Source organism: Portunus trituberculatus, chromosome 34 (genome assembly GCF_017591435.1).
Source record: "Portunus trituberculatus isolate SZX2019 chromosome 34, ASM1759143v1, whole genome shotgun sequence".
In the NCBI taxonomy this organism is placed as follows: Eukaryota; Metazoa; Arthropoda; class Malacostraca; order Decapoda; family Portunidae; genus Portunus; species Portunus trituberculatus.
The window spans coordinates 707,501-717,855 of NC_059288.1; the positions used below are offsets into that span (position 1 = coordinate 707,501).

At 44.5% G+C, this 10,355-nt stretch overlaps 1 long non-coding RNA gene across 1 annotated transcript in view; it reads right to left on the bottom strand.

Moving 5' to 3' along the window:
• The window catches only part of LOC123512822, a 44,685-nt gene extending 35,009 nt beyond the window's left edge, over positions 1 to 9,676 (bottom strand). Inside the window, exon 1 of the long non-coding RNA XR_006677197.1 lies at positions 9,492 to 9,676. This is a non-coding gene — a long non-coding RNA (uncharacterized LOC123512822). The remainder of the gene's footprint in view (positions 1 to 9,491) is intronic.
• Between the last annotated feature and the right edge of the window lie 679 nt (positions 9,677 to 10,355).

Here is a 10,355-nt window from a genome sequence, read left to right on the forward strand (position 1 = left end):
TCTCTTATTTTAATTATTTTCTTTTTCCTCTTTCATTTATTTGTTTTCTTTCTTTTTTTTCTCTCCTTATTCCATTTTCTTGCTTTCTTCTTTTCTATTTTCTTTAACTTCCTTTATTTCTTATTTTCTTGTTACATCTTCAGCTTATTGTTATTTTCTTTCTTTCTCTATCTTTCTCTATCTTTCTCTATCTTTCTCTATCTTTCTCTATCTTTCTCTACCTATTTTGTTACTCCTCCATGTTTTCTTTTCTTTATTTCTCTTTCTCTCTCCCTCTTATTCTTTTTTTCTTGTTACTTATTACTCGTTATTATTCTTTTCTTTATTTATTTATTTTCCATATTACGTTTATCACCATTTTCTTTTCCTATTTTTCACGTTTTCTTTCATTCGTCTCTCTTTATTTATTTTTCCGTCTTTTCATTTCTTTCTTTTTATTTATTTATTTATTTACGTCTCCCTTCATCATTTCTTTTTTTTTTCATTTATTTATTTATTTACGTCTCCCTTCATTTTTTTTCTATTTTTTTGCCTCCTTTCATTCTTTCTTTATTTATTTTTACAAGGGCACTGGCCAAGGGAAAACAAAGTGTTGGAAAAAAAAATCCCGCTGGTTGCCAGGCCCTGTTAAGAGGAAAGTAGAAAGAGAAAAACAAAAAATCTAAAAGGAGGGTCCAGTTAACGTAAGAGGTGTCTTGACACTCCTCTTTTGAAAGAGTTTAAGTCATAGGCAGGTGGAAATACAGACACAGGTAGAGAGTTCCAGAGTTTACCAGTGTAGGGAATGAAGGAGTGAAGATACTGGTTAACTCTTGCATTAGGAAGATGGACAGAATAGGGATGAGAAGAAGTAGAGAGTCTTGTGCAGCGAGGCCGCAGGAGGGGGAAGGCATGCAGTTAGCAAGTTCAGAAGAGCAGACAGCATGAAAACAGCGGTAGAAGACAGATAAAGATGCAACATTGCGGCGGTGACTTAAAGAATCAAGACAGTCAGTTAGAGGAGAAGAGTTGATAAGACGAAAAGCTTTAGATTCCACCTTGTTTAGTAAAGCTGTGTGTGGATCCCCCAGACATGAGAGCCATACTCCATACACGGGCGGATAAGGCCCTTGTACAGAGCAAGCAGCTGGGAGGGAGAAAAATGGACGAAGACGCCATAGGACACCTAACTTCTTGGAAGCTGATTTAGCAAGAGTAGAGATGTGAAATTTCCAGTTTAGATTTTTAGTGAAGGATAGACCGAGTGTGTTTAATGTAGAGGAGAGGGAAGTTGAGTGTTATTGAAGAAGAGAGGATAGTTGTCTGGAAGGTTATGTCGAGTAGATAGTTGTAGAAATTGAGTTTTGAGGCATTGAACAAAACCAGGTTTTCTCTGCCCCAATCAGAAACAAGTGAAAGATCAGAAGTTAGGCGTCCTATAGCATCTCGCCTTGAGTCATTTAATTGTTGTTGGGTTGGGCGTCTGTTGAACGCTGTTGAATAATGCAGGGTGGTATCATCAGCATAGGAGTGGATAGGGCATTGAGTCAGATTTAGGAGATCATTGATGAATAATAGAAAGAGAGTGGGTGATAGGACAGAACCCTGTGGAACACCACTGTTGATAGTTTTAGGGAAGAACAGTGACCGTCTACTACAGCAGCAATAGAACGATCGGAAAGGAAACTGGAGATGAAGGTACAGAGAGAAGGATAGAATCCGTAGGAGGGTAGTTTAGAAATTAAAGATTTGTGCCAGACTCTATCGAAGGCTTTCGATATGTCAAGGCCGACAGCAAAGGTTTCACCGAAGTCCCTAAAAGAGGATGACCAAGATTCAGTTAGGAAAGTAAGAAGATCACCAGTAGATCTGCCTTTACGGAAACCATACTGGCAATCAGAGAGAAGGTTGTGAGCTGATAGATGCCTCATTATCTTCCTATTAAGGATAGACTCAAAGGCTTTAGAAAGGCAGGAAATCAAAGCTATAGGGCGGTAGTTAGAAGGATTGGAGTGGTCACCTTTTTTAGGGACAGGTTGAATGTGAGCAAACTTCCAGCAAGAAGGATAAATAGAAGTAGAGAGACACAGATGAAAGAGTTTGACCAGGCAGTGAGCGAGTTCGGAAGCACAGTTTTTGAGAACAACAGGAGGGACTCCATCCGGACCGTAAGCCTTCCGAGAATCAAGGCCAGAGAGGGCCAGGAAAACGTCTTTATAAAGAATTTTAATTTTAGGGATGAAGTAGTCAGAGGGTGGAGGAGTAGGAGGAATATGCCCAGAATCATCCAAAGTTGAGTTGGTAGCAAAGGTTTGAGCGAAGAGTTCAGCTTTAGAAAAGAAGAGACAGCTGTAGAGCCATCTGGATGAAGTAAAGGAGGGAAAGACGAAGAAGTAAAGTTGTTAGAGATATTATTGGCTAGATGCCAGAAATCTCGAGAGGAGTTAGAATTGGAAAGACTTTGACATTTTCTATTGATGAAAGAGTTTTAGTAAGTTGGAGAATAGATTTGGCATGATTACGGGCAGAAATATATAGGGCATGAGTTTCAGCAGTTGGATGGCTACGGAACCGTTTGTGAGCCGCCTCTCTATCATTGACAGCACGAGAACAAGCAGAGTTAAACCAAGGCTTTTTAGCTTTAGGGTTAGAGAAAGTATGAGGAATGTATAGCTCCATGCCAGAGATAATCACCTCTGTTATGCGCTCGGCACAAAGAGAAGGATCTCTGACATGAAAACAATAATCATCCCAAGGAAATCAGAATAGTACTGCCTTAGTTCCTCCCACTTAGCAGAGTTAAAATGCCAGAAGCACCTCCGCTTAGGCGGGTCCTGAGGCTGCACTGGAGTGATAGAACTGGTAACGGAAATTAGATTGTGGTCGGAGGAGCCCAACGGAGAGGAAAGTTTAACAGAGTAAGCAGAAGGGTTGGAGGTTAGGAAAAGATCAAGAATGTTGGGCGTGTCTCCAAGGCGGTCAGGAATACGGGTAGGGAACTTCACTAGCTGCTCTAGGTCATGAAGGATAGCAAAGTTGAAGGTTTGTTCACCAGGTTGGTCAGTGAAAGAAGATGAAAGCCAAAGCTGGTGGTGAACATTGAAATCCCTAAAATGGAGATCTCAGCAAAAGGAAAGTGAGATAAGATGTGCTCCACCTTGGAAGTCAAATAGTCAAAGAATTTTACATAGTCAGAGGAATTAGGTGAGAGGTATACAGCACAGATGAATTTAGTTAGAGAGTGACATTGAAGTCTTAGCCAGATGGTAGAAAATTCTGAAGATTCAAGATTGTGGGCACGAGAGCAAGTGGTGTCGTTACGCACGTATGCGCAACATCCAGCTTTGGATTGAAAATGAGGATAGAGCAAGTAGGAGGGAACAGAAAAGGGGCTGCTGTCAGTAGTCACAGACAACTGTGTTTCAGTTAGGAAGAGAAGATGAGGTTTAGTAGAGGAGAGGTGGTGTTCCACAGATTGAAAATTAGAACGAAGGCCACGAATGTTGCAGAAATTGATAGTGAAAGTATTAGATGAAGTGTCAAGACACCCAAGGTCGACAGCAGAGGGCAGTCCGACCTGGGGACATTTATGGTCCCCTCCCCAGAGGGGGACTCCGAGGCAGGGCGTGGTGAAGCCATTATTAAATTTTGATTTGAAGAGAGTGTAAAAGTGTAAGGTGTTGTAGTGTAGTGTAGGAAGTAGTAGAAGTTGTCTTTAGAGGGCAGGCTGCAGCTGCTCAATTGTATAAATGAGACCACAAAGGGAACCGGGAAGAGAGGACACGGGGAATCACTCAGTCTGCAGCACTGCCTACATCCCCGTAAGTACCTCTCCTGGAGTATTCCACCGGGCGGCAGGTGACTACTGCCTACTGCATCTTTTTTAATTTTTTTGCTTTTATTTATTTTTTACATCTTTCATTCTTTTTTTTCTATTTTCGTCTCCTTTCATTCCTTCCTTTTCTGTTTATTCTTTACCTTTTCTTTCATTCCTTCCTTTTATCCTAATATTTTCGTCTCATTTCATTCCCTTTCTATTTTTGTTTCATTTCATTCCTTTCTATTTTATTTTTTTTTTACTTTATTTACGCCTCCTCTCATTCTTCTCCCACTCATTCCAAATTCCCACCAAGTTTTTTTTCACTCTCCAGGGAGCAAAAAAATTCACCAGTGTCCACTAATTAACATCAGCCTTTCATGTTACAATGAATATTTATGATACCCAAACACTCTCTCTCTCTCTCTCTCTCTCTCTCTCTCTCTCTCTCTCTCTCTCTCTCTCTCTCTCTCTCTCTCTCTCTCTCTCTCTCTCTCTCTCTTTCATAAATGTTAAAAGACGTTATACAGAAATAAAGAAAAAAACTGAAAAACGAGAAATGAATGGAAGAATCTCTCTCTCTCTCTCTCTCTCTCTCTCTCTCTCTCTCTCTCTCTCTCTCTCTCTCTCTCTCTCTCTCTCTCTCTCTCTCTCTCTCTCTCTCTCATTAACATGATACAAAAATGAAAAACCGAAAAGTATGTTTAAAAATTCGAGTTACAGAGAGAGAGAGAGAGAGAGAGAGAGAGAGAGAGAGAGAGAGATGGAAGATCAGGTCACCATAGCAATAAATCAACAGGCTTGGTCACTGGCGTCTCCAAACACTGTTGCTGTATTGATGCAAGGCGGGGAGTGCGTGGTGGCGCCATCTAGTTTTGTGACTTGCTACTACAGCCTCATCGTCTTCTCCGGCGCCTACTTTCTTGTCTTATTTATACTTTTTTTTTTATCGTTGTTATTCCGTTTATTATGATTCAGAAACGTCTTCCTCTTTCACCACGGCTATTTTTAAAGGCCATAGAGAAGACTGACTGGGTTATCATGCTTGTTTTTCGTGTTAATAGTGTAGAAATCTGGTTAATATGTCACTAGAGACGTAAAAACACGCTTAAAAACCCGTGTGACTGCAACTAGAGCCTTTCAGTATAGTGAGATGAGACGACCAAGTGTTTACTAGGAATATGGTTCACTGTTATTACTGATAGAAGAATTAGTGGTAGTAGAAGTAGTAGTAGTAGTAGTAGTAGTGGAGTTAGCAGTAGCAGTAGTAGTGGTAGCATGAAGGTGAGTAATGGTAGTAGTAGTAGTGGTAGTAGCAGTGGTAGTAGTAGATAATAGTAGTGGTAATAGGTGGTTGTGGTGGCAGTGGTGGTGGTGCAGCATTGCAGTGATAGGCAGTGGTAGTGAGTGAGTGGTAGTGTGGTGGTGGTAATGTGGTGGTGGTGGTGGTGGTGGTGGTGGTGGTGGTGAGTAGATGGTGGTGTGTGGTGGTGGTGGTGGTGGTGGTGGTGAGTGGTGGTGGTGGTGGGTGGTGAGTGTGGTGGTGGTGGTGGTGGTGGTGGTGGTGGTGGTGGTGGTGGTGGGGGTAGTGGTGGTGATGGTGGTGGTGGTTGGTGTTTGGTGGTGTGTGATACAGTAAGTGGTAAAATAGCAGGGTGGTAGTGGTATAATATGGTGGTGGTGATATGATAAGTAGTGGCAGTAGTGGTGGTGGTAGAGTATGGTGGGTAGTGGTACAATGCAATAGTAGTATAGTATTAAAGCTTAGTGTATCTCTTAATATTTCACTTATACGGAACCATTCACTGAAACACATAAAGAAATATTAAATAAAAAGTGACTGTAAACAATAACTTAATTTCACGAGAGCCAATAAACCCATGAAAAATATTACCAGGTCACTTTTTCTGAGTTTATCCCATTCCAGACTTTATTTTCATTTTTTATCATTTTTTCACGCAGCTCTGAATGTTCCCTAATGGATTGGCCTTTGGGGAGAAAAAAATAATATATGAGTAATAAATATAGCGAGTGTTTAGAAGTAGTACGTCTGGCAGCGATGATCAGCGGGAAAGGTTGTTGTGCTGCCTGTTTGTGTGAGTGTGTGTGAGAGAGAGAGAGAGAGAGAGAGAGAGAGTTTGTGTATCGTTGGCCTTGTCTATTAACTTTTTTTTTATTTTTTTTATTTTTTTAAGGGAAAGGTTGGGATTCAATGCACCTGTGTGTGTGTGTGTGTGTGTGTGTGTGTGTGTGTGTGTGTGTGTGTGTGTGTGTGTGTGTGTGTGGCTTTCATTCCCGTGTGTGTGTGTTTATTTAATAATCGTATGATTCATTTGATAAAAGTACCTCTCTCTCTCTCTCTCTCTCTCTCTCTCTCTCTCTCTCTCTCTCTCTCTCTCTCTCTCTCTCTCTCTCTCAACAGGAAAGAGTAGATCACTTCTCACATGTTGATTCAGATGGGTTTCCCTCTCCTCTCTCTCCCCTCTTCCCTTTCTCCTCTCCCCTCACTTCCCCTCACCTCCCTTCCCCTTTCATCATCTTCCACTCTCACCTTCCTGCATTACCCACAATTCTTAACTTTCTCTCTCTCTCTCTCTCTCTCTCTCTCTCTCTCTCTCTCTCTCTCTCTCTCTCTCTCTCTCTCTCTCTCTCTCTCTCTCTCTCTCACTGTTACCTGTGTCTTATTTTTATTCACTTTGATTATACCTTCTCCTCCTCCTCCTCCTCCTCCTCCTCCTCCTCTCCTCCTCCTCCTCTTCCTCTTCTTCTCTCTTCTCCTCCTCCTCCTCCTCCTCCTCCTCCTCCTCCTCCTCCTCCTCCTCCTCCTCTTCTCTTTATGTCTTACCTTTCACCTTCTTTCCTCGTGTGACTTTTTCTTCCTCACTGAAATCAACTAGTGGAGGAGGAGGAGGAGGAGGAGGAGGAGGAGAGGAGATGAGGTGCAGCTTCACAAACATTACCTCTCTCCCTCCCTTCCTCCCTCTTCACTCCACTCCTTTTCCTCTCCCCTCTTCTCACCCTCCTTCTCCCTCTCCTCTCTCTCCCTCTCTCTCTTCCATAGACGGATACTATTGATTGTTCTCTCCCTTTTCTTATTCATGCTCTCTCTCTCTCTCTCTCTCTCTCTCTCTCTCTCTCTCTCTCTCTCTCTCTCTCTCTCTCTCTCTCTGAACTGTCAAACGATGAAAACAAGTGTGTGTGTGTGTGTGTGTGTGTTCGTGTGTGTGTGTGTGTTTTGGCCGTGAGGGTAAGATTATGCGCTGTACGTGGCCAAGGGAAATGAGGGGAAAGGGGAAGGGGGAGAGGGAGAGAGGATAAATGGAAGAGGGGAAGGAGAGGGGATAGGAAATTTATGAATGGGGAAGAAGGATGACAAGGGGAAAGAGAGAGGGAGAGGGGGAGGGGAAGTAGAGGGGAATGAGTTAGAGGTATGTAAAGGGAAAAAGACTTGAGAATGAGGGGAAGAAGTGAGGGGAGTGGTTAAGAAAGTGAGAGCTTGAGATGAAGAAGAGGGGAGTTTGGAAGAAGAAGATGGAACAAGATAGAATAGAGAGGAAGGCGAGGAGAAGGAATTACAGAAGAAAGATGAAGAGAGGGAAGAAGGAGGAGGAGAATAAGAGGGGAAAGAGAGGATGAGGAGAAGAAATGAGAGGGGAAAGAAGAAATACATGTCCATAAAGGAAGAAGAAATGAATTGATAATGAGGGGTGACAAGAATGGGTAGAGAGAGTGAGGGGAATGGGGGATGAGGGGAGAGAGTGAGGGGAGAGAGGCTACATGTGCTCCCCAAATACCCACCTGGCACTATCAGCCATTGACATAAACAACAAACTCCCCTTATATTATTTGGCTCTCCCCTCACTTCCCCTCACCTCACTATCCGTCTCACTTTTTTTTTTTCTTTTTTTTCTGATTTTCTCTTTCCCTCCTTTTCTCACTTCTATTCATCTGGTTTCCCCTCATCATCTTGCTTCTTTCCTCTTTTTCTCCTTTTTTTCATTGTCTTTTCCTTTTTCCTGTCTTTTCCTCTTTTTCCCCTTGTTTCCCCTCATCACCTTTCTTCTCGTCTATCCTTTTCTCACTTTTCTTTATTTTTTTGGTCTCTATCATTTTTTCTTTCCCCTCTTCCTCTTTTCTCTTTTCCTCTCATTTCCCCTCATTACCTCCCTTCTTTCTTTTATTTCTTTCTTACTTTTCTATTTTCTTTAATTTCTTTCTCTCATTCTCTTTTCTCTTATTCTTTCCTCTCCTGCTCATTCCCTCTTCCTTCTCTCTCTCTTTGTTTCGTCTTTTGCTTTCCTCCTTCCCAATCCTCTTTCTCTCTCTCTCTCTCTCTCTCTCTCTCTCTCTCTCTCTCTCTCTCTCTCTCTCTCTCTCTCTCTCTCTCTCTCTCTCTCTTTTCTTGTTTTTTTCATTCTTCTATTTTTATCAACATTTCTCCGTTTTTCTCCTTTTCGTTTTTGTTTAATACAGTTTTCTCTCGTTTTTCTCTATTTCCCCTCTTTCATCCTTCTCTTTCCTCCCTTCATTCATCCTTGTATTTTTTCAGCTTTCTCTCTCTCTCTCTCTCTCTCTCTCTCTCTCTCTCTCTCTCTCTCTCTCTCTCTCTCTCTCTCTCTCTCTCTCTCTATTGATGACTTTTCCCTCTCACACTCACTTGCTCACTCACTCATTCCTCCTCCTCCTCCTCCTCCTCCTCCTCTACTTCTCATCATCATTTCCTCCTCGTCCTTAACTTTCTCTCTCTCTCTCTCTCTCTCTCTCTCTCTCTCTCTCTCTCTCTCTCTCTCTCTCTCTCTCTCTCTCTATCGGTCCCTGACGTCCCTTATCTTCCATCTCCCCTCATCCTCTTCTGACACGTTTCCCTCTTCTTTTCTCTTCTCTTTTCCTTTTCTTTCTTCTTTTTCTCTGTTCAGCTTATATTCCCCTCTTTCTTCATCTTCCTTCATTAATAATACTCTCTCTCTCTCTCTCTCTCTCTCTCTCTCTCTCTCTCTCTCTCTCTCTCTCTCTCTCTCTCTCTCTCTCTCTCTCCATTCCTCTCGGCTTGTTTCCCCTCGCTTTCATTCCTTTTCCTCATTCTCCCCTCTTTTTCTTCTTGTTTCCTCTTACTCTCTTTTCTATCTTTTCACTTCCAAACCTAATGACTTGCACTTTTCACTACCTCCCCTCAAGGCGATATCATTCCCCTCATTCCTCTCACGGCACTAACTTATTCATTTCTCTCCCCTCACTCACTCATTCCTCACTCCCTTTTCCCTCACTGTAACTCATTTCTTCTGTCTTTCTCCCTTTTCTCACTCACTCCTATTCATTCCCCTCATTCCTTCTGCTTCCCCTCACTCACTCACTCACTCACTCACTCACTCACTCGTTCTCGCTCTCTGCCATAAAGTTCTCTCCCCTCACTTCTTGCATCTCCTTCGCGTCGGTTCTTTCCCCTCACTGTGTTTCTCCCTATTTTCACTCACTCGTTCATTCCCCTCATTTCCTTCTTCTTCTCCTCACTCACTCAACTCACTCACTCGTCCTCGCACTCTGTCCATAAGTTCACTCCCTCACATCTTGCATCTCCTTCGCGGCGGTTCTTTCCCCTCAGCCTCGCTCCCCTCGTACTGTTGCTGATCACAGTTCGACACCCCCGCACCACCACCGCCGCCGCCTCATCCTAGCAACAACACCACCAGGTACTCACCCAGGCGCCCCGCGTGGCTCCCTGGGGCGCTGGGCCGGCGGGTGAGGCGTCCCTGGAACCCTGCTGCGCTTGTGAGGCGGCGCTGCGCTCCACGATCAGCGACGCAGGTAGAATCCGTGGGTTGTGTTAAGGGCGGCGCGGTGCTGGCGGGCGTCACCCTCCGCCGCCACGACCCAGGCCAGACTGAAGCCACGGCCGGCCACACCACAGCCCCGCCCCCCCAACAAGCCGCCCAGCCCCCGCTCCCCGAGCCGCCCCCTCCGCCCAATTCCCCAGTCGCCCCTCCGCCCGCGCCCACCTGAACCGCGGCCGTGGCGTGGCGCTAATTCACCCCTCGCTGGCTCCGTGGCACTGTGACGCTGACTCCCGCGGCACTCCTGGCATGGCGGCACTCTACTAACTTGGAGGGGAACGGGGGGACATTTTAATTTTCCGGAGTCGTCGCAGAACAGAATGGGGGTGCGGGGGTGAGGGGGAAGGAAGGGGGATGGGAGTGGGAAGGGGTAGGGGTGAGTGTGAGGCCATGGGGTGGGGCGGGAGAAGCCACCTGGGGACTGTCCATGCCAAGATGTTTACTAAATTGTGATATTCTTAAAATTAGCTTCGTGCAGCAGTCACCATGTGTGTCTGGGAGAGAGAGAGAGAGAGAGAGAGAGAGAGAGAGAGAGAGAGAGAGAGAGAAAGCACGTTGCACAGGCGATGGTGGTGGTATGGGGGGGACAAGGGTTGAAGTGCAGCGTCCTGAGAGACACTTTTACCCCCGGGGAGGAATGAAGTACAAGAGGGATGAGGGTGAGTGATGTTTGACGGAAGGGGGGGACTCTGTGTTGGGGCAGACGGGGTAGTGGGGCGTGTGAGGGAAGC